At 43.1% G+C, this 25,481-nt stretch overlaps 1 non-coding gene across 1 annotated transcript; it reads right to left on the bottom strand.

The window, feature by feature from the left end:
* Positions 1–18,964: 18,964 nt before the first annotated feature.
* On the bottom strand, positions 18,965–19,038 carry Trnar-ucu5 (transfer RNA arginine (anticodon UCU) 5). The gene has a single exon. It is a non-coding gene; the product is annotated as a tRNA-Arg (tRNA).
* Positions 19,039–25,481: the final 6,443 nt, after the last annotated feature.

The raw sequence follows: 25,481 nt of genomic DNA, 5'->3' as shown, positions 1-25,481 counted from the left end.
ACACAACTAAAAATAGATCAGTCCTACAAACAGCTAGCTCCCTCCTGAATGTTTATCTGTGGGTTCACTTCTATCAGTTCGTTTACATGGCAACCATAATGGTGGTCCTGTGGATAGTCCCATTTTCCCAGTAAAGAGGTGGAAAGTCATCCTCGGAGTCTTAGAGGCAGGAAGGAGCAGAGATTCAAGCACAGAGATGCTCAGCCTTGAATTGGGCTTGTCATCGGAGTCCCGTCCTTTGGAAGCCAGGGAATTTGGGCCTAGAGAGTTAGCTTAGTTTAGGCCTGAGATTCTGGACTGCCTCTCTGAACTAGCTGGAACCATGCTGCAGAAGGGGTCTCCGGGTCTTCCAATTTTAGTGGCGCCACATAACCCTAAACAGCTGTGGAGTGCTTTCTTATTTAGAAACCGTCGTCTTATCCAATACTATATTCAATGACACGCAGTGGCAACCCATCTGAGTGCGAGCTCCACATGATCACACATAGCAAATGAACTGGGAAAATCCTAACAAAAATGGGAAAATGAAAGAACTCAATCAGTTTGGTGAGTTTGTTTTGTTTTTATTTTGTTATCATTTATATTTGTTTATTTACTTGCTTTTTATATGACTTTATAACACCCAACCCTCACAACACCAAGGCTCTCAGTTTTCCTCCTACCTGAACATCTAAACCTGGAATCTAGGCACAGAGGTTGGCCTTAGGAAGAAACAACTCTCTGGGCCTCCTGTGCCAAGTTTACAAACCAGGTAATGACTGCAGGGTGCTCCGGTAACGACTCCCACGTTCCGAGGGCACTCTGCCAACGCCAAAGCAAGAAATGAAAAGGAAACCAATTTTGTGGAAGCAAAGTAGTGTGAAAGCCCTCTTCTTCTTGGCTCTCAATTTAAAACCATGTCATTAAAACTTAGGGTCTCTACGATTACACCTTTTCCACATCCAGCCTGGGAACTGCAGCCAAGTACCTCCAAACACCTGTCTTGGACTCCTACCAAAAATGAGCTACTCTCGTGCAACCAAATTAAGCAGGAAGAATGAATTAATAAAGTACCCACCTTTTCTCGGTTCCCTTTGCTTTCTACTCATTTTATGATCCACTTAAAGATGTGACTGGAAGGAGAGAAGAATGAATGCAGGGAGAGAAGGTAAGGATGAGAGCAGTAACTCAGAGAAAGGAGCTAATGGATCATAGATGTGTGGAATGGAGTCACACAGGAGAAACTCTGCAAGCACCAGACACTTCAAACTATCCCAGATAGCACGCAGACACACACACACACACACACACACACACACACACACACACACACTCCACCCTCCTACACCACACACTGAACTTCTGATAGCATTTCTATTGAATGTTAACGGCGTTAGATCTGTTTGCTCATGTCTAAACGGTGACTCCATTTCTTCCACTTGTGTGCCTGTTCTGTCTTCGAGACTCCTTTGCTGGAATTGTCCTTGACACCAATAACCCAGGAGGCTGACAAACAATCAAATGAAGAAAATAACAGATACAGGAGAAATCGCCTCTCGTGGTTGCTTAGTAATGTCCTTGACCTTTCAAAGCCACTCATCTCCTTCCCTCATGCCAGTAGCATCCAGTCCCAACCACAGCACAAGAGACTGAACTAAGTAGTCCCTGGAAGAGGGGGGCGGTGTCCTGCTGGTGCATGCTTCTAAGAGATTTGGTCAGGACTCTATGGCGAAAAGCCATTGGTTTAGGGAGTGAGAAGGGGTGACACTGGAAAAGAAATTTAGAAGTCAAACCTCCACAGTCTGTCACCCCTCAAAACCCTTAGATCTGTACAATGTATCCCACCCAGAGTGAGAATTGTTAAGCTAGGTGCAGGATTTTAGTGCTTACATGGTGACCTCCCGGTCCATGGGCTCTCAATATTTAATGGCTGTTTGGCTTCTTTCTCTCCAAGCTTCCTGGGCAGCCAACTTGTCAACAGCTGAGATACCCACCACTGGACCGAGGTTTGGTTTCAATAGCATCTGTACCTTCTAAGTCTTTAATTAGCCTGAAGAATTTAAAGACTTTAAGCCTCATGAAAGTGATTTAATCACCTCGTTAGAGTCTAATTTTCATAGGAAACGTACACTTTGGAAACCTATCCAATCCCAGTATGCAGGAGGCTATGTGTGTCCAATCCCAGTTAACCCACCAAGGAAACTAAGTCCAGCATTATTCAACTGTTTGTGGCCCGTTAAAATATCCTTCCAAATGAAACCTCAACAGTGAAGCAGGAAAAGCACATTGTTCTCATTCTCCTGATGAGAAAACAGTGACCTCAACAAACTGGACATTTCCCTGGTGCCAGAAGGCTAAAGTCTGAAGCCAAGACACTGCTATTGAAACATGTCCTAGCACTTGAGGAAAACCTTAGCCCTTCTTCGTGATGTCTACCATTTTCAAAGGCATTATTTTAAAGCCTCTGGTTTTCAGATATCTTTGAGAAAGAAAAAAAAAATCTGTCATCTTCGTCTGTCTTACGTGTGAGATTCTCTTCTCTCTTTCCTTTTCTGAGATTTAGGATCACTCGGTCTTCTGATTCCATTCTCTTTTGACCTGATGCTGCTGATGGTCATTTATCTTAGAAAAGAACACTTGATCTTGATTAAAGCTGCATGGCTTGGGTGACTGTGTGTGTGTGTGTGTGTGTGTGTGTGTGTGTGTGTGTGTGTGTGTGTGTGTGTGTTTCCTGACTCCAGAGATGCTTGCTGCTCTTTGCCTCTCTTGCCTCCCTCCCTGGCCAATGTGCAAGGCTAGCTCCTCACTCTTTCCCTCACCTTTGCCTGTGAAGACAGAGCAAGCATCCTGGTGGTAGGGATGCAGATGAGAGGTGATTCAGGTTAAGCCACAGGCTGAGAACAACTTCCTTAACCTCGCAGAGCTGTGATGTATGAGCCACTAACCCTGCTTTGGAGATAACCTGACTTGGTTATTCCATTTGACCACATTCTATACCTGGTTCTGGACCACTTCTATCCCTGCCTCTCAAGATGACAGCTCCTTTCAACATTTTTGAAAAATGATCTCTGACCTCTCTTCCTTTCCTCACCTCATGTCTTCTAGAAATTTTCTAAATTATTGAAGCCATCATAATAATTCTCAAATTCTTAAAGCTCGTCAGATTAAATATTTTAAAGGTTTTTCTCTATGATATTTTGTTCTTCTAAAAAGTGAGAATGAGATTATGGAAATAGAGTTGGCACAACGGTAGGCCAAACCCAGCCTGTGCCCTAGTTCTCTGAGGAACCAGTCTGTGGCCTAGCTCTTTAAGGATCCAAGCTGAAAATGGTTTTTTTACCTCTTTTAAGGAAATGAGAAATCAAAACAAAGAATGTCAGGATGCAGTGACAGAGGGTTGCAGAAAACCTTTATGGGGTGAATTTGCCCCATAAAGTCTCCTAGACTGTAGCTCTCTCTTTAGTCCAGTTCTGCTGCTAGTAGCTTTATTAATATCCATTCTTTTAAAGTTTCTCCCAAGTTTGCCAAAATAGACAATCTCCCAGTCCTGGGTAATGAGTTGCAAACACAAACAGAACCCTAAAAGTTGCAATGACATGATATGATCAGAGAATCTGGGAATTTCCTCATGACCTGACTTGCTCCTCACCACCTCTCTCTCTCTTTCTCTCTCTCCCATCCTCTCCTCTCGCTCCCTCTCTCCTTCCCTATTTGCTCCTGTGTGTGTGTGTGTGTGTGTGTGTATGCTTGTGTGCATATGCGTGTGTTGGTGTGAGTGTGCAAGCACATGTGTGTACACGCAGGGGCATGTGTAATATTTGAGGTCACAGAGAACAACTCCTCAAACCACAGCCTTTACATTCCCACTGCATTTCTCCATTGGAAATTCAGGACATCTCTTTTCCCAGTGCCCAGGAGGAAGGCGGTTGTGGGAGCAGGTAGGGCAAATGGGAAACTGCAGCAGAAGCATTTAAGAAAAAGAGGTCTGAAAAATTGTCTACCAGAGTGGCTGTCCCAGGTGGAGACAATGGGTCCTCCTAGTATAATCATCCCACCTTATGATTCTATTCTATTTGTTTGCTTGCTTGCTTGCTTGCTTGCTTGCTTGCTTGTTCCTGATAGGGATTCTCTGTGTAACCCTCACTGTCCTGGAACTCGATATGTAAACCAGGCTGGCCTTGAACTCATAGAGATCCATGCTTCTGCCTCCGAAATACTGGGAATAATGGTGTATGCCAGCATCATCCAACTGAGGGAAGCTATGGGAAGCTATTCTAAAAGAAGACAAATGTGTCCCCGTTTTCCCCCCCCTTTGGCTGTGAGATTATTAGAACAATAGATCTCAAGGAATTAAAATCTTCCTAGGAATTTCAGGCCTAGGGAAAGGAAAGGCTGAAGCCCCAGTGCTCACCAAAGGAGGAACTTGCCCCTTAGAAACAGGTTTTCACACACATCTGAAGACATATTTGAACCACACTGCAGAACGGATTAGGGATTAGACAACAATGAATAAGTTATTGGCAGGACCACACTTTGACTAGGACTGCTTACCTTTTTATACCTCTTGCTCTCTATTTAAACCTAAACCTCCTGTCAGTATGGCAAAGACAAACATGAGAGTTACTGAACTCCCACTGTTTACTTTCCCGAGATGGTCTTGCTGAATAATCTCCTTTCTCTGGGTTCCACTATGACTTGTGTCTTTAACTGCTGTATATAGAAAAGATGGCTTGATCCTTAGTTGTTGGGCTTGTCAGAGCCCAGGCTTTGATGCTGAAATACACAGCAATGTAAGTCCACATTGTATTAGAAACTGATTCTCTCTCTCTCTCTCCCCCTCTCCCCCTTCCCCTCCCCCCCCCACACCACTATTTGAGAAAAGGTCTTTCTATGTAAGGTAACCCAGGCTCACCTTGAAATCATGGTACTCCTCCTTTTGTGGCCTCCTGAGTCCTAGTATCACAGACAGGATGTTCCATGCCCCGATGATTCTCTTGCATTTGAACAATGCCTCTTCTCTTTTTGTAAGTCCCCTGTTAGCAGTGTGAGGTGTGACTAGAGAGGTAAGAAGGCTGGGAGGCAGTGACAGAGAGACCCCAGGGAGCAGGGTATTGGCATGCTGGCTATGCATTCATGCCTGACTGTTTCTCCCTGAGGAATTGCAAAACCTGAGTATGTTGTGAGCTGGTAACAGCACATCTTGTGAAAGCTTCCACTGAAAATCCTGACCATGATGGGAATAAATATGCAGCGTGCCAGCAAAGCCGGATAAAAGAAAAATGACAGATAGACTACACACCTGAGTAAGCTTTACAGCCAATACCTACCCAACTGCAGGCATCTACTGCTTATATAGAGAGTAAGTGAAACTTGTGCTCGACCAGAGAGAGTAGATTTAGGAGACAAATAAAAAAAAAAAACAATAACAATCATAGTGTCAAGGGAAAAAAGATCCTGGCATGTCCACAAATTCTTCCTATCAGAATGGAAGAAGTCCGTGTAGCAATCTTTATTGCTTAATAAATGTTTACTATTGGTTCTAACATAAAGCTCAGATAGGATGAAACATTTGTTCATGGCACTGTGATTACAAATGATAGAATAAGAATAGATAGTGTGGGAGAGATAGAAGGAACAAACACAGGCGGCCCCAGGCCAATCTGCATCCTAGGAGCTCTCGAATCTACATCAACACAATCTCTGAGACTCGGTTTGTTCAGTGCTAAAACTGGGACAACTTCCGGGGCTCTTGTGAAGATTGGAGGTTCATATCTGACCTCTAGAAGAAAGGAGGGGAGACCTAAGATAGAAATACCAATGTTCATGCTTTAGGAAATGGGGAGAAGTCTCTACTGAGTGCCAGGAGACACAATGTTAGACAAATAATATGAACATGTCCATCTCTGAATAGACTGTGGGTGGTGGTGGGGGAGGGAGAAAGAAAATAAAACAGGTGGTACTTTTGGCTGGTCCTACCATAGCTATAGGAATCCCAGACTACCAAGCATTTCCATTCTGGGGCTAGGAATTCTGAGCAAAGGGTTTCCAGAATAATTCCCTCCCCTCTACTGTTCCATGAATACAAAACCCCTCAACGCTTAGAAACATCCCCTTCTTCGCTGCTTCTGACTTTGAACTCCTTAAAAGAAATGTTTTCATCTGTCCTGAAGCTTTTGAACATATTCAAGCTGTAAGAAATGTTTCCAGTCTGAAAATAGGAGTCAGAGAAAGCAGAAAAAAAAAAGATGGTTGGGGATGCATACAAAAATGTCTCCAGCCTGGACATCTCCATGCTTTTCCTGCACTGTGGCACCGTGGCCATCTCGGCAGGAGGTTACCAGAGGATAGCAACACCTGCACTTCACAAAGTTGCAGTATTATCAGTAAAGAAGACAGTACCTACAGTTGGCAGAATCACTCTGAAAAGCAATGAAGAATCTACTGACAAGAGTTAGCCAGGAATGTAACCTATGACTTGGTAATCCTATGCTCCGGACTAGAATTATTTATAATCTGAAATAACTTTATCTAGGAGAAGCAAGTATATTCCAGCTACATTATTTATAATGAAATAGCAACAACTGACAACCACCTGTAGACAAATGGCTTGTCTATAAATGATGTATTCATTTGGGGACTAGAGAGATGACTTCATAGGTAAGAGCACATATGGCTCTAACAGAGGACGTGAATTTAGTTCCCAGTGCCCATATAGATGACTCACAACTGACTGTAGAATTGGACAACTTTTCTTGGTACTCTATGATACTCATGTGTCCATACACACATGTACACACACATACAAAAAACACATACACTCATGCGCACATGAACACACAGACACAAGTACACATACAATTTAAAAATTAAAATACATCTTTAAAAGGAATTCATTCATAAGCTGTGGCATATTCATAACAGAGAATATTACACACCCATGAACATAGACTGAAGGGCACCCAAGAATATGAAGAACATGAGTAGATCTCAAAAATGTAATAGTGAAAGAAACAAAAGAACCTTAGAGGAGAATGTTTCCTTTGCATAAAATTAATAAGCAACATGAAGCAGAATATAAATTGGAAAGAACTACATAAAGATAAAACTGTAAGGACAGCTAATGGTTGGTTACCCTGGGGACAAAGGCAGAGATGAAAATTAGAGCCCAAAGACTTCAAAAGAAACTGGAAATATTCTCATTTTAAGCTGACTAGTAGGATCAGAAGTATTTATGTCTGTAATTACACTTTTAAATTGTCCTTATGCCCTCCCAAACTTTGGTCTGTGTATATACTAATTAAATTTTATCATTGCTTTGCCTCTATAATGCATATGAAAAATGGCACACAGATAGCAGGAAACCTGTGTTGCGCAGAGGACAACTTTTAGGAGTCACATCGCTCCATCCACCACAGGTTTCAAGGTTTGAACACAAATCATCACACTTGGTTGCAAGTCATTTGATCCATTGAGCTATCTTGTTAGCCTGTCTCTGAATATTTTCTTCCACAACTTAAATGTATATATATATTTAACTTAAATACATGTGAGGTCCCTTGGGTAGCCCTTGCTCTCCTTTCTCAATAGGAGTCAAGGGGGACCACCAGTGCCAGCCTCATCTACCAAGAGTCTGAATGTGCAAGGCATCCCGCAATTCATGTGTTCAAATCCTAACCCTTTGGGAGGGAAACGTTTTGGTATTTTCAGTAATGAAAATATAAAATTGATACAATAGCTTTAAAGATACAAGGCATATTTCTGTGGCGCTGAACAGAGGAGCCTATGACTCAACGATTCTGGTTCCGCCAGGAAACCTAACGGGATCAGAAACCATAAGAAAGAGAGGCACAGGGGACTTGCTCACTTTCCACTGTCTGAAGACCCAGCAATACTCCTGAAAGCAAGACTCCGCTAGACACTAAATCACTGACTTTGAACTTCCCAGCCTCCAGGACTATGAGAAATAAATTCCTGCTTTCCATAAGCAACTCAGCCCGCAGTGTTATGTTATAGTAGCTTGAATGGACCAAGACAATGAGAATCGTAAATTTTATGAAACAATTTTGGAACATGGAAATGAGCACTATACATCAAAACGTGCAACAAAATGTAAGTTTCCCTGGTTCTCTGCCCTGCCACTTTATAAGTTGATTTTTAAAACCCCCTTCTTGCACATATATCTGTCTTTCCAAAACCTCTTAAAAGTCTTCCTGTAAACTCCAAATCAGTTTTTCTCACCTTACAGAGTCAACTGTTCTTACCAGCTCTTTGCCCTGAAAGCATTGTATGTATAACTTTGAATCTCATCAAAGAACTATTGATTTCCACCACAAAATACTTTCAGACAGGAAAAGGCATCACTGAGTAGAAATCTAGGGGAGCCAAACAGGAGGAGAGATGCAACCTAAACTGACAGGGAAGACCTGTCTTTCCTAATGAAATAGATGGGTTTCACTGTCACAGGAAGAGTAGATTAAATAACCAGTACTCTCACTCTAGGCTGGTGACTTTCCCCTTATTCAAGAGGAAAACAGGGCACCTCAAGTTTACCTGTCAGCTAATCTACTGGTAAGGGTTCAACTTCTGCTTTTCCTCTCTGTTCCAAAAGGGAAAAGGAAACTCCTCCCATTGGTTCTCGACTCCCCATTTCTTACATGACAGATAAGCTAACACCTCACCTGGCCCTCTCTTCTTCCAAGCCTCCAACTTCTTCATGGATGAAGCTGTCGCACAGGGCCTGACAACTTTGCTTCCCGGTCTGTGGCAGCAGCCCTTCTAGTTTCCCCAGCATCTCCAGCCAACGTCACCTCCTGACTTCTGTTTGAACAGTTTTTACAATGAGGCATTCCTTAGTCTCCTTCTGAAACAGTCTTCCTTTCCCATTCCACATATTTTTGACCACCTTTAAAACATCAGTCTGCTCTCAGCCAGTTGACTGTTTCTACCAGGATTTCTGGCTTAGATTCCCTTTCAGAGATCCAGCCCCACTTACCCAGTTGATTTCCAGGTAAGTCTGCTTGCACTTCTTAGACGCCCCAGATTCAGCATGTCTATGGGAATGGCCTTCTTCACTGAATACCTCAAGGAAGCCCCCTTTCTCACAGCATTCCTTAATTCTCATTCACTCAAGTCAAGAAACTAAAAACCTCACCACACAGGCTTTCCTCCTCCTATAGTCTATCTCAACCAAGTCTTATCCATTCAATATCTGAAATGCCTCTCAGACTCACTTCTTCTCTCCCCTGCCAAACTCCATATCAGATACGGCATATCTTTAAAATGATTCTCAAAACTTGTCTTCCCTTCAGCCATTCTCCGCAATCCAGGCCGAGGAATCTTTCTGAACTATAAATCTGAGCACGGTCACCCTCCCTACTGCATGTGAAAGTACAAGGGCATAGAAACACTGAGACACAGAGACAGGGAGGAAGGTAGATATGCATGCGCGCACACGTGCACACACACACACACACACACACACACACACACACACACACACACACTGACTTTCAGTTGCTAGTATGTGCCCTGAGGTTTAAAACAAACTCATTGAGAAAGCTCATCTGCCCTTGTCCCCATCCCAGTCTGTCTATCAACATTAAGCTTCTCTCCTCTGTGCCTGGTCTTTGTTCTAACTTCCTGTCACTTCTTCTAGAAAGTTCTCTCAGATTTATAGTATAATATATTCCCCATCATGCACTGGGGTAACTAAATGATACCTGTCTTCCACACTACATCAATGCAGTCAGGTCCAGGATCATGCTTGTCTTCGCCTACCTTACCCTAGAGCCTCTCAGACTCTGACCGAACTCAGGCACCCCACGAACAACGATTGAGTAAATGAATGGTCACAGTTTTCCCTCATAGGATGACTCAGGATACTTTATGCTGGCAGTACTAGTCTAAATCCTGCACGGATCTGCCTGAATTTGTAAATTTACAATGATCATAAGAGTTATTGACTGAACTACAGGAAAGGATATAATTAGAATAAGTATGTGCTGTCTCTCATTGGCTGGAAACAATTGCATGAGTGATTTAACGAGGATTAGAAATTGAAAACACTTCAGTTGTATGACCTAAAGATGTGACAGGACAGTTGTAACAGTAGACTCAGGTTAAGATAGACGACTCTCTGGGGTTGCTGCCTTGTGAGGTTTCCCATCTCCATGTTAGCAAGCCTATTGGGGGGGAGGGGTGCTCAGGTTTTGTCTGGGCAGCCGTGTTGGTGTGGTGAGTCCTGGATGTAGTGTCTCTGACATTTCTAGGAGACACAGTCTTACAGCAAACTTTCTAAAGTCTCAAACCTAGGTAAAAATTACAGACTAAGGAATGCTGAGAGTGGGAGAAATCGTCCTCCCTGAAAACCCCTGGTATTTCAATCGCAAGTGATCAACCCTGAAATTATATACATACAATTAATATATATTAATTGGTGGTGTAAACAGACACACACAAATGTATATATTATGTGGACCAAGCAGTTTTTTACACACACACACACATACACACACATAATATATATATATTTCACTGTGTTGTAATATGTATTAATAAAAGAAACCGTAAATTTAAATTTGAGGGAGGGCAAGGGAAGTATTTTACTTGCCAGGGGTCAGAGGGAGGAAGGGGAAGGGGGAAATGATGTAACTATATTTTAATTTCAAAAATGGGGAAAAAAGTATAGGAACCTGAAATAAAATATTTTTACAATTATAGTGGCACATGCCTATAATCTCACCAATCAGAAAGCTGAGGTAGGAGAATTTCCATGAGTTCAAAGCAAGACTATTCTACACAGAAAAACCCTGTCTTAATAAAATAAAATGAAATAAAATAAAATCATATACAGCTGGCTGGTTTATGGAAGGATCAACTTGGTCAGAAAGATTGACAAATGTATATTTGGTGTGCCTAGAGGAGACGAATTTGGGACAGAAATAAGTACTCAAAAACATATCAATTCAAGAAATTGCTAAATGACATTAGTTAATATTTACAAAGGTGGATTTTGTATTATCTTTGGCTTATAAAGGCTTAGCCGCCAATATCCTTCATATACTCTCCATTTCAGATGCCTTTCTATTTTATCCTCTCCTTTTACAAAGCAGAAAGGAGGTTTATAGACAAGCAATGCATTTAAACAAGATATAGTATTTGCCCAAAGGACCAAGTACAAGTCAGAAAAAAAAGCACATTTAATGTTACTGCTCTGATCCACAAACACAAAAACATAAGAAGATATCTAAAAGAAACTGAAGTTCAGAATTCACAGAAGAAAGCGCTGTAGGCAGGAACATTGACTTTTCCAAGAATATTATAGATTTCAGATTTTGTTTGGGAAGGGAAATACTACAAAGGATTCCAGCAGGTGGCGCTCTGAACCAATTAATGAGGAACCGGGCTCAGACATGCGGTTAAGGAATAAAATCAGTTCTCTGTTGTGACAGGTGTATTGTGCTGACAAACTCTTGAAATGTGGAGTCTACTCCCTCTGTAACACAAACACACACACACACACACACACACACACACATTTCTGCAGTAAAGATTCAAGGAACACCATTAAGTTATGAAGAGAAACAAGCTGGACATAACAATATACGTGCACAGGTGTGCACATTGAATGTGTTTCTAATAGCCACTCTATCTACTAATGGACCCCTAACACTGTCTAGTAAATATTCCACTACCCCGTTATATTCTTTCACTACAAATAACAGTCTAAATTGCGCGCTTTCTTTAAACATTGAAAACTTACCACCACAGCCACCCTTAGATGAAATTTTCTCATTTCCCATGCAAATCCACATGACCCTATACTCCTCCCCGCAAGAGTTCAAGGAGCTGGCCCTTCAGTTACCCAAAGTCATGTTTTTATGGTATTCCTCTGAGGGATACTCCCCCCGCTCCCCCTGCCTTCTCAGAAACCTGGGCTGACATATGCTCTTTAAGAGCTCACTGTTGAACACTCGAACTACATTTCTCAATGGTCTTAGTTATGATGCTTATCATATACAATACATTCACGTTCCTCCAGCTAAATACAAGTGAAATAGGTGGGCCTGTATACACGACGAGTTTGTCTGTGAGCGTATCATTGCTGAAACTCATTAGTGATAAGCTGGAGTTGGGGTTCAGGGTCGGAGGGCTTGCCTAGCACAGTGGGCCTGGGCTCAATCTCTTCCCTCCACTTCCTCAGATCTCGCTTCAAATCTCACTTTTACCTCCTCCCACAGCATCTTAATATTGCTCATCGCGGACATCCAAGTCGCTTTGACGGACATGTTTTCGTTATCATTCGGTTGACTTCTCAGCAGCATGCAACACTCAGCTGTGTCACACCGTAAACATTCCCCTCCACTGCTTCTGGAGCTGTGATATTCTGTTTCCCCATTGTTTCTTTCCCTTTCCAACTCCCCTCCACTCTGTCATTCCACGCTGCAGCTTCTTGGTTCACGCTTCATTTCTTTCTCCATACAGAAATGTGACACATCCCCCTTAACTCTATCCAAAAATGCCTCAGAAACTAAAGCTCTGAGTTAAACTGATCATTTTCTCCCCGCTGATCTCCTTAGCCCCTTGTTCATTAGATTATAAAGTGGCACACAGATTGTAAAAACTGAGCCCTTCTTGACGACTCCTACCCCTCTCTACCATTTTCGAAGCACTAACAACTCCCACAATTCCACTTCAAAGATACTTTTGCATCTCTTCGTGCCCACCATTAGTTAACTTAATCCCATCCATGTTGCTTTTGCAGTTTCAGATGGGTTCGTAGACCGTGTTCCAGCATCTCTCGTGATAGCCTTTTGCCCTGTTCCTTCAGCAACAGGTGGGGAATTAGTTCCAAGCCACAAAGCTGTTCCTGCTATTCTCCACCTTCAGTCTCTGCAGTCAGTCCCCCTGCCCCCACCCCACACTTTTTTTTAGCTTAGAAAAACGTCTTCCAGGGATCATAGGACCCTCCAGGGTCTTTCTGTTACTTTACCACCCAGCTTCATATCAAATCTCCTCCCTTATGCTCTATAGTCAAATAAAGCCTTTTTTAGTCCTTTACAGGGAACATTTTTTCCCTCCTACCATAGGACCTTACTGTGTGCTATTTCTCTGTCTAGAAAGTTGATTTCTTTGTTGTTAGCCTGGTTACTTCCTGTTTATCACCAATGGGACCATTCCAGAAAAAACCTTTTGCATAGCCTCTGGGGATAAAAAACCCTCCTCTCCCACCACAATCTCTCCATAGAGACTTCTTACATTCACAGTTCACAGTTTAAGTTTTTCATGCATGCCTAGGATGACCTCATTGGGTTCATCCTTGTACCTGGCTTGGTGACTTGCACATACTGCATGCTAAGCTAATATTTGTTAGATGAATAAATGTTTGAGTTGATATTTGCTTGTGTGGACTCTTGGGCTTCTAGTCACCTAACCTGTATCTAGGCTTCTTCCCTTTCATCTCTAAATGGGTGCTCAGGAACCCCAAACTCATTTTAATATTAATCTAACTGTGCTTTTATAAGTCACATATTCCAGGAAGCGGCAGGAAACATGCCAGGAATCACTTCCACGCCAAGACTAGAGATCAAATAGTGGCTGTTGTGCCTCAAAAGGACAGAAAAAAAAATCCAGGAGAACTCAAATCTCTACTAAATTATCACAAAAGTCTAGGACTTCAGAGACATGTGCTTGACACAAGTCCCTTTAGGACCTGCTGCCTGGAAGCTGGGAGTGAGCCATAGCTCTCTCTGTCCATTAGCCAGACACACATGCACATTTAAGTAAAAAATTAAAAAGCTCTGTTAGAAGTTTGTACATAGCAGGAAAGGGGGGAAAAAACCTTTCATGTTTGCTCAAAATAAATTTAACTGGTTCTAAATTGTCTGCTATTTTAGGTGGTACATTTCCTGAAAAGTGGTCTGGAGAGACAGCCAAAGGAAGACAAGATTATTAAGGGTTGTTAGCGGCTCCCAGCAGATGTGGTACTGAGAGTCAGACTGTGCTGAATTCACGGGCAGGGAGTTCTCCAGAAAGGTCCCTGGCCAGGGATGCAGCCACCAACGTCTCCTACTAGTTCCCCAGGGGGTGCTTGCTTTTAGCCTAATTCTATCTCTCAAGATCCCTACTTACCTCCTGTTCAAAGACATACTGCCCTCATCCATCACTTTGAAGCCATGACGGACACCTGGGGAAGGCCTTGTATGACCTTCACCACAAGGCCTAGGGAACCCAGCCTCCAGAGCCAGCACAAGGATGTTGAACTGTTTGTGCTTCCTATTACCCCACACAAATGGAGAGAAATTCAGGGATTTCACAGTGATTACCAGGGGGAGAAAATGTTCTCGGAACAGAACCACTACTTAAAGGATGTTGAACATTTCTTGATGTCTACCTGGACTCCACTAAGCAAAAGTGTTTTGAAGAACCAGACTCTTGATCCTGGCTAAATCCCACAAATCCTCAATACAAGCAAATCTGATGGCTGGTTGAAAGGACCACCCATAAACAAAAGTAAAATGAATCAGTGTGGACCTTCACAGTGTAACCAAGTGTCTAGAAACGCAATGTACCCTATTTAATTCGGTCTTTTGCGTGGGTCGTTTTTTAGGCAAGCAAACGGAAGCTCAGAGAGATGTCCCCAGGAAAACGGCAAACCTTCAGATTCAGATCCAACTCTGGGCTACTCTTACTACACTCGTGGTTTTCAATTTACCTGATCCTAACATGCCTTGTCTTGTCATTTATTCTCTCTTCACTGCCGGAAGAAACTTTTCTCTTTTGCTTTGTTTTATAGCCGAAGCGATTTCTAAGGATGGCATAGAGGAGTTAAAAGTAACCTATCCCTTTGTATTTTCAGGACTACTGGTGTGGGTGGGGCATAAACACAAGACTATTACAGAAAGAAGCATCTCATTGCAAATAGAAGCAAAAAAATGAATATTATTTTTCTGGTAGGTGGCATCCATTGGAAGCCACAATGCTTTTGCAGGACTGGGCCCAGCAGATCTGTAGACCTGCCTGCATATCAATCCAAGTCTCTCCTCTTTCAACAGCCAAAATTAACCTTTCAACCTGCCAACCTGTTCCTTGGCTGAAACTTACCAACGTGTCTAGCACATTGTCACTAGCCCACAGGGAAGTCTAACCAACAAGCTGTTTGTCACTATTTACCTGGGACTCCAGATTGCTCCTCCAAAGTGGTTTGAACATTTAGAAGAGTACTTTCTGTTGTAGGAAACCTACATAGTACTCCTAACCATAAAGACAAAGGATATCTGGGAGTTTTGCTTCTTGCCAAGGTTAGGAGCATCTCACACAAAGCCTTTCTGCTCAAGCTGGACCCCACCTAAGGTGTCTTGGTCTGAAATCTGACTCTGTCTAATTCATTGTCATTCAGTCACTCACTCAGACATCACCTCCTCCAAGGGGTCCCCAGAAACAGTGCTCTACATGCCATCCTCAACCCCACTCATCCCCAAAGCTCCTTCCTTCGTAGCATCTATCTATGCCTCAGATCCCACAGCAGCACTTACCTGTCACTTGTCACATCATAATAATATGCATCCCATAAGGGAGGTGAAGGCTACTGTGTTGAATGCTGTTGCCTAGAATGATGGGAAATGGCACAATGTGAGTATTTGATAAATACTGTGAAGAGAATGAATTAATGCATGAAGATATTCTCCACATTCCTGCTCCCTGGGAGCTAAGAGGAATCGCTTTCTTGTTCCCATCTTCATAATTCATAGTCAGTCTAAATCAGCATTAATTCTTTCAAATATATCCATCAACTGCCCAACATGTTTCAGGCACCGAGAATACAGTAATAAATAAGACGGATCTACCCACATACTTTGCAATTAATAATCAGCTCCCGCAACTCAAAAACATTTCAGCCCTATAGTGTAGTGACTTTATTTAAAAAAAAATTCTAAAGTGGAAACTTCTAGTTTCTTTGGAAAGTTGCATATATCAAATGATTATCAAATGATATTTTTCTGGGGCACACAAGGAAGGATGTTTTGCTGGAGCAGACACAGGAAAGAATGTTTTGCTGGAGCAGACACAGGTGAGAGGATGTTTTGGTATAGCAAACGTATGAAAGAACCTGTGATGAAGAATAAATAGGACCCCACAGACAGTGGGGGACAAGCACTGAGCATTGATTTGGTTTGCTCTGTCTCACTATTCTTCCCTGATGACACACATGTACTGGTTCACCTTACCTAGCACTGTTGATCTCCACTAGCGGTAGTGCCACCACTGAGAGAGACTCCCCAAAGAACTGTTCATGAGGTTCTCTCAGCAGCTGGCCACTTCACAGCCTCCCCTCAGGCTGGTTGGTGAGCTTTGCAGTTTCTTCAGACTTGAACTTCAGCTGCTGGTTCGCATGTATGGTGTCTGCCTGTGGACGGTCCACTGAATGGTAGCTGCTGGTTCCTATGTGGCCTCTGCCTGCCTAGAAGACTGATCTACAACTGCTGAGCTGTATTTGGTGTTTGCAACAGGCTTCAACTGCTGACAAAGAAGATCAAGCTTGCCTCCCAAGAACTATTGCTAAACAGGCCCACTTCCCCCATATCCTAATAACTTTCCTCTTTCACTACCTCTGGTGGGTGGTGGGGCTAGATGAAAGGTCAAGTGTTTATTAAAAGTTGCAAAAAAATATATGCCTACAAAAATCTGTTACTATTTTATTTTGAGTATCTTTGGAATGCAATAGTTTTAATACTCATACATTAGGAACTGTTCCTCATGAAATAAGAAGAAAATTATCATATTCAGATGAATTTTTAGCCAATATAGAAAAACTTAGTATCTTTCAAATTCTTAAAACATCACCCCTCAGGATGGACATATAAAGCCAAAAGCTAAATGAGTTTTAAATATGTGGAAACTTCTAGATCCTTTCAATGAAGTGGGTAGAAGATGTCTCCATCTAGCTAGCTGAGAGAAATGTCCTCTTACATGAGGCACAGAAGGACCACTGTCTTCAGAAGGACACTGCCAGCTAGGAACATCCAGTCAGTTCTCTTTCCTAGGTATTCCAAGTTAGCACCATGGTAGGGTGACAGCCTACAGAAGTGATGCCTTATGCCAAGGATCTCTCATTCCAAGTTAGACATCAGCAAGGAAGGCTCAAGTGAGGCTTGGGGCACAGAACCTCACATAAGGAGTTCACCATATGACATCATAACTAAGCAGGAGCAAACCCCAAAGAAAAGCACACACCTCCCTGCCTTCCTTCTTAACTTTGTTTCTGAGGGTTCCATGACATCCAATTCTTAATCTTGTGAATTTATTTACACACGAGAAGCTTAGAGTGAACCCAGGTCCTTCCTCTGAGATTTTCCAGTACATACAAAAACAACCTCCTTCCAATGTTTCCTGTTACTAACCAGTGATGTGAGATGAGACCGAGAAAGGCAAATGTGATATGGAGATGGTGGTTGGAAAATGTGACTCATCCCTTGCTTGCACTCTGTCCACTTCTTCAGACTCCGTCCACCACACAGGCTAATATTTTCTCTCAGCTTTGAGTTCAAAGCCAATGAGAAAGAATGTGCCTATTTAACAACAAATAAAATGCTCCGCGAAAGGATTTTTTTTTTTTGGAGGGGACTGGATTTCTGGTCTCAACTTTAGACTTCAAAGTCCCAGATAAGTTACATATGGTAACTTAGAAAGGTGGGGGGTTGTTTTTTGTTTTTGTTTTGTTTTGTTTCTGTTTATTTTGGCTCTGACTATAAGAATCTTCCGTCTCTTTAAAACTCTTCTGCTTTTAAGGATGGGCAGAAGTTTCACCTTCTTGCAAATAAGCACATTCCAGAGGGGGAAAAGCTCCTTCCTTTGCCCAGAGTAGGAGTCTGTGTTACCAGTTTCCCTTAACATGGTTTGAGTATGTCCAAATACGTGCCATCCCTCTTCCTGCCCCAGCTTCCTCAGAGTGCAAGTGAACGGTTGTGCCCTCTGTTCTCCTTCCCAAAAAGCCCCAGTGGGAGAGACGCTGACTGTCTCCAGCACATAAGAGAAGGTGTCTTCTCAGATTTCTCAGGATCACCTGAGGTGGAGGTCACTGCTTGCCAAGGGCAGCTTCATCCAGATGATCACATATAGCAGCAGCAATGTGAGAGGGAGGGAGCCAGGCCAGCCCCAAATAGAAACCCCAGTTACAGGCTGGTCTGACCAGGCTCCCAAGTTAGTTGGATGTAGCCTGTCAGATGAGACCCTGGAAGGTGGCAGAAACTAATGAAGGTTGCAAGGGCGTGAGAGAAAATGACATTCGCATACGTATAGGAGAAGTATAACAGACTTCACCCTGAAAAGCACTGGGGGATGCCTTTAACTTCCTGAGAACAAGCTCAGCCAACTTGCTTCTGGCAGTTGGTGGGCTGTTTTGTGGTTTATTCTACTGAGACAAAGAGCAGACAGAGTGTTTGCATTTCACCTACCAGATGGATATGTGCATGATGAACCTGATGAACCGTAGCATCCAAAGTGCTAGGGATGCAAAAGAAGAGCTGACAAAGACTGTGAGAAATTACCCTCTGTATGAACCCCAGCCGTCCCCTGACCCCCAGAGGAGCACTTTGGTGAAGGTGGGCATTCCCTTAGAGAACAACTGGCCATTTCCCCTTCGCATGTGGGTCAGTCTGCCCCTTGGTTTTCTCAGAGGGAAAAAGGTAGGAAGCAGAGTGGTTAAAATAACCTGGGGCCAGGCATCTTAATTATTTTATTCCTATTATCCCATCTCGAAGAGAAGAAAGATGTAGCAGACATCCAAGCCTCCACCAGAAAAATCAAAATCAGCAACGGAGGAAGTAGAGAAAGAATGAAGATGGAGGGAAGCAAGGGGGAGAGAACGTTCAGGATTTCCCGAGGAAAGAGCTTCTTTCTCTCTTCTCGGAGCCTCTAGGGATGAATAAATATAATTACCAACCTAGCATGACAGCATTCAAAACAAAAGAGGCACATGCCAGGTGACCATCTCTGCCGGGACTCGAACCCGGAACCTCTGGATTAGAAGTCCAGCGCGCTCGTCCATTGCGCCACAGAGACCTCACCACACACACAGCATCAGCACCAGAACTGAAAAAGCACATACCTTCTGCATCACCGAGCCATCTCAGCATCCTGCTCTCTGAGCGGTGGGGGGGACAGGGACAGCTGGAAAATCTGGAGTGGAGATCCACCAGCCGGCTCCATCAAAGGTTTTTGCAATATTGTGGGTCTTAGGTTCCTCAGAGGATTGGAAGAATGTGACAGTAGTCATTTTCCAAGTCCCGGGATTCCTGAGAGAGCAGGATAGAGCAGAAGCCTTTGCTCTCCATTGCTCTGTCCCTAAGGGAGGATAACGGGGAAAGTCTCTCTATTCTTATGCTAATGAAGCAGAGTACACCCAGCCTGGCGAGAAGGCAGAAGCCATCTCTACTTCCACCCCCATTTCCTCACTGTGGTTTCATCCTGGTCCAGATATTCTCAGGCAAAGAGCTGGGGAAAGCTGAGGGATTCGGAAAACCCCCGGTTCCAGAAACAAAGAATCTGCTGCTATATAAAAACACAAAAATCAAAGCCCAACACGAGCAGCATCAGAGAAAGTCAGGGGAGCCAAGCAGGAGACTGATTACTTCCTTGCCCTCAGCTTTAAGAACTGTGTCTGTCAGACCCATGGAGGAGGTTCAGGAGTCTGATATGATGTTACTTCAGAACCCTCATGAGAACTGAGGATGGGTGGAGTCAGAAAAGTATATGTGTGTAAGAGTGTGCATCCTTATGTAGGTCTCTCTATCCCATTCCCCTCTGTGTTTGTGTGTGTGTGTGCGTGCGTGCGTGTGTGTGTGTGTGTCTGCATGTCTGTGTGTCTGTATGTCTGTGTATGCACAAACAGGGAAGGGTGAGGAAGTGGCAGTTCTCTAATGAGATACAGGTGGCCTTTACACAGCCCTCTCTGAATGCATTAATCCCTTCCCCACACCTTCGCTGGCTCCAAGTCTTTCCAGTCTTTTCTCCCTAATTTAAGCAGAGAGGATTTCTCAGCTGCCTGGGCTTGTTTGATGCATCCTGGTATAATTAAATTGACCAGCCCTGGGTAACCATATGTAAAGACCCAGTTCAGATCCAAGAAAATGTTTCCTATTTTAAAAAGCCTCCTGGAGAAGACAATTCCATCACCAGTGCTATTTATAATTCCTACTGGGCCAGTTCTTTTGAACGTCTAATCCAAGTCCTTTCTACATCATCTCTCGCCTGTTTCCTCATACCCAGTTTTCAGGTACATCGATGTGATTAGCCTCTGACTCCCAATGGCAATGCATTGACTGGAGAGTTGACTCTACATTTCATCATCCCACTTAACAATCAAAAGGTTACACTGACATCACAGCCAACTTAGAGCCTCCTGCTCTCCCATACTGCGTGTTTCCAAAACCCTGGCTCTGAGGCACTGCCTGCAGACTCCAAACACAGCCAGAGGTAACCCCAACCTGTGAGACCAGAGGATAAGGACAGTTAAAAGGTGTCCAGTTTGGGAGAACTCAAGGGCCCTCTAATAATAACCTGCCTTGGTCTCACTGTTCTAGCCAATCCCTATAGCCTAAGAGCAAGCTGGAAAAAAACACAGCCAGAGTACTGAGCCGAGCATCAGGTTAAACAAGGAACCCTTCCTCTACCCAAAAGCAGCAGTTCCTCCAGCCAGGCCCATCTTCCCTGTAGACCTGGAGACAGACACTGCAGAGAAGCAAGATTAGGTCTTTCTTCACATGGGATCCTAAATAGTTTCAAGGATCTGGTCCATAGAGCGGGGATACTAGTCAGAGAGTATTTACTCTGAGAGCATTAGGGAGCAGTTCAAAAAGCCCATGTATCTGTAAAGGGAAGCCCAAACTTAGAGGCCAGTGCCTGTCACTCTGAAAAAAAGATGAGGCAGTGTAGCTCACAGGATGCTGCCAGTCTCTGTGTAACACACAGACAGACAAACATACATACATACATACATACATACATACACACACACACACACACACACACACACACACACAGAGCATGTACCCACAAGTCTGTCATGCCCCAATTTTACCCAGTCCTTTGATGATGCCTTCGATTAGATACTCCCTAAACCCAGCGGTCCACCCCTCTCTAGTAACCTTATTTATTGCCTGCAATGTTCTCGCCTGGTTCTGAGGCTGCAGAGGAAGGGTTTTGCTGGCAAATCCCGAAGGAGAAATGACTCTGAAAGATGTACAGGAGGGAAGAGGGAAGCAATACATTACCCACCAAACAAGGTACCAAGTCTCCAGGTCCAGAGGAAGAAGAACGTAACCCTAGAAGTACAAAGAGCCCACTTCAGTAGCTGGCTGTGATGCTTAGAGCTGCCGAGAAGGTCAGCCATTGTCTCCTAAGGCAACAGCTCGTGCTGTTGGCCAAGAGGAACTGAGGTCTCATGCTGCTGCTCCTTCTGCTCTTCTGCACATCACCTGGACCAGTCTTTTTCCTTTGAAGACTTCCCTTCTACTTCCTCATACTGCCCAATAGATCTCATGTCAGGAAAAGTAGGTACCTGCTACCCATAAGTCTTTGCAGCACTCCTTGTCTGTATCAGCATAAACATTCTGGACTTTTTTGGGGGGGGAGGGGTGTTGACATCTCTAATTTTGTCTTATCATCCATAAATCAACATAGCTTGGCGGCGTGGGTAATGTCTTATAACTAGGTTTCAATTTTAAAATAAGAGGAGTCAAATAAAGCTGCAACTTTACACAGAGCAGAAAGATGGGGTTAAGCCACTCAAAATGATTGACCACAGTACATATTTTTCCTTCTATCAAACCAGATACATATTATCCCTGTTTATGTAAACCCGTGAGAAGACAAGTGCATTCCCTTTCCAATTAAAACAAAAGTGCACTGATTTAATTCTCCAAAGATCTATGACTCAAACATTACTCATGCTTTTAATTAGGTGCCTCTCCGTGACCCTACAGGCAAACTGGGGATGCTCATACACTATTTCATTCATAAAGTGTTGCTTGGATACACAGAATAAAAGCCAAGAAAAATCATCTTCCCTTTGATCCAGACATAAATCCCACATCCCACTGTGGTCATACAGCGTTGCTAAAGGTCCCTATGTGCACCAATCCTTGATTCACGAGCTAAGGGATACTAGTGGTAGAAGGCAATGGAGTAGCTATCTGGTTAGCAGAACCCTTGGCTCCTGCTATAGTTTCATCCCAGTTGCTATAACTACCCTAGGCTCTACTGTTCACACTATTGTGAGAGTACCCTATAGAAGTGCCTTCTGCCTGCCATCTTCTCATGCCCCTGATCATTGAGAGCCCCTTTGTACTATCCAGTCTACTTTATTTCTTCTGCAAGTATCTCCCTGGAAAGATGCAAAATAAAATGAAACAAACAAGCCAAAAAAACAAAAAATAAAATAAAATAAAATAAAATAAAATAAAATAAAATAAAATAAAACACACAAACCAGGAAAGATACTTTGCAGCATTATGGCACTGGCACAAGACCTGCCCTGCAGAACTCAGAAGATATAGATGTTCTGTTTGTAATTCCCAGGTCCTTAAAAAGAAAGGCTGACGTAGGCAGACCTGTAATATAACATCCCCTTCTTTTCCAGATACTTCAGTCTTGTAGAATTGTCCCCTACTCGCCTGTCTATTTCTCTCATGTATCTCTAATGTATAACAATGAATTGCCTGTGAACCCAGGCTTTGCCCCTCTTTTCTTAGCCTGTGAACTTGGCTACTAGTATCACTGGTGCCTTTTCCATCCTACCTATTCCTCTCCTCTAGGACTAAATACAAAATCCAGGTAAGAATTAAACCTGGGAAACAAACCACAAAAAGAGAAATGCAAAGCAAAATCCTCCTTCGGTTGTTGTGTCCGGCTGTCAGAAGCCACTCTGGGCCTAACTCTGCCCAACTGACTTGCAGGGGAGACATTTTTAGAACTCCTTCAGTGTAGCCCAAGAACCTATCTATCTTGAAACTGTACTGGATCTCACAAGACACTGAAACTTGGAATTGAATGCATACAGCATAGCGTGTTCCCCAAATGTGACTGCGGAAGCCGGATGGAGAATCTTCCTCTCTTGGGAAACTTTTCCCCACTCTGCCAGTCATCCCCCACTCTGCCAGCCACCCCCCAGAAAAATCATCTGAGGACCATTCCAGATTCTATCCCTAAGCATATGAAGTTTTAGGAAACTGCCCGTTCTTTAAAATTAGAAGGATGGTGGCTGTCAAAGTCAGCAGGCTTTTCTAGAAATTGAGAAGGAAACTTTCTCCTTCACCCAGATCCTCCAAGAAATTAGTTAACCCCAGTTTAACCTCTTTTACACAGTAGCTGGTCAATAAGGCAAGTACTTCAAACAGGCACACCCCCACCACCCCTAAAGTCTGTCCCTAAAATTATTTGCTCTTGAAGATAAGTACAGAGGCCAACATTATATTGAAGTAACCAACTCACTCCCAGGGTCTCAGATTCATTTTTTTAAGAGTATAGAAGCTCAACATTCAAGGGCCTTCTTCTTAACACCTGCCTTACAACTCTAAGAGACAGCATTAATGGTAGCAATACCATCACATATCAATACAATAATAACATTATTCCAAATGGTTTGTCTTCTTTTGACATCACAGCTGTCCTAGTTTGTGAGAATATTGTCATGGTCCTTCTACAAAAGAAGCATACTGAAACAAGACAACAGTTAACATGCAGCAATAGCTCATAAATTGGTACCAGTGACAAACCTATGTCTACTCTGAAAGTCTCCACAGTAGGAGTCTGGGGAGGCACTTGGCCCGTCCTCATGCTATTTTGCTCTGGAATAGGACAGAAGAGCAAACATCTAGAAAGGGCTCCAGATGAAATCAACGTGTGTAGTTTTCAGAAGTCAGAAGGAATAGCCGTGGGTAACCAAGTTTGGGCTTATCACTGCTTCAGTGGCTGACTCCATTCCCAATCGCCTTAAGTTAAAACATGGGAAGCAGATGGCTGGGTGAAGCAGCCTCTTACACAAAATCATATGGTCGTGTACATGCTTGCCCCAGGTTCTAGGCTATTGGACTCCTTTAATCTGGACTCATTCTATCAACAAACCCCTCCTGAATTCCCAAGATGTTTCTACATGAAGAATGTGGGGAATGAGAGAGGGAAGAGCAAATGTACCCAGACTCAACAGATGAACCAAGAAAAATCAAAGGAGTAGAGGACTTCCCCCTGGAATCACATAGGACACAAAAATGGAGGACTTTAAGATAACCAAGTCTCTTTCAATCTCAGGTATCAGCTTGACTTGTCATGCGTTCTTATTACTTTAGGAAAACCACTTCCGTTGAAGATTAAATTGAAAATGCTAAGTGGGTGAACATTTGTTCTTTATTTGCTGTATCTCTGTGGTCTATCTCCATGTATAATTACATATATTGGTAAACTTGGACCCACAGAAATAGTATACTTAGCTGATACTGGAAAAATAAAGTAACCATTACATGGAATTGGGAAACTACAAACTCAGAGAGGTCAGTGTGAATCCCAGGCCTGTAGCTTCCTGGGTAATAATGGGTTCCTTTGTCTACCTAAACAGCCTTTCCTGACACTCAAATAACTTGCTTCATTGTAATGAGCCACACAGCTAATAATGCCTGCCCTATAAGATCATTATAAAGAAAAGACAATAACATTCTTAGCAGACTGATGCCTGGCAGCCCTGGTTTCTGCAATGAGCAGGTTTCTACGATAGTGTGTGCTATCCACCGTCTCTTCCCCTCATCCCTCCCCAATTGACTCCAAGCCAGCTACAGATAAAGCATCCTCGATAGAGTTACTAATGGCTTCCTAATTGTCAAATTCAATAGTCTCACTTCACCTTCTTGTAGCATTTCACACTTGTGACCACAGTTTCATTCTTAAAAATATCTCTCTGGCTTCAGTGATGTAAGCTCTCCTTACTGGTGTCTCATTTCTCAGTCTTTCTGTTCACTCTCTTTCACCAACCCCTCCGCTTTCTTCTTAACTGTTGCTTTTCCAAAGAGTGGTATTGTCAGGCTGCAAGTCAGAATGCTAGTAGCATTTTTATAATATTAAAGAGAAAATGAAATAACAGTATAAGACAGGTTGTGCCAGGATAAGTAAAAGAAACTAGCAGAAACCATCAAAAATTGTCTAATGAAATAGTTTGTTTGAGGTATATACACATGTACACCATGTCAGCTTTTTATCTCTGTAATAAAATATCTGAGACAGTTAACTCAAATATAGAGAAAAGGTTTATGTGGGGTCACACTTTAAGACGTTCTGGTCCAAGATCAGGTGAATCTGCTCTAACTGGGGTGCTGGTGAGGAGCTCATTGCAAAGTAGCTAACATGATGAGTGAAGAGGAAAAATGGGAAAGTGGGAGAAACTCACATCCAAGTTCGCACTCTCCTTCAAGCACTGCCCACCCCCATTGACCCAAAGGCTTCGATACTCCTACATCACC

This window comes from Rattus norvegicus, chromosome 13 (assembly GCF_021556685.1).
Source record: "Rattus norvegicus strain SHRSP/BbbUtx chromosome 13, alternate assembly SHRSP_T2T, whole genome shotgun sequence".
Taxonomy (NCBI): domain Eukaryota; kingdom Metazoa; phylum Chordata; class Mammalia; order Rodentia; family Muridae; genus Rattus; species Rattus norvegicus.
This window is presented reverse-complemented; position numbering and strand designations above follow the sequence as displayed.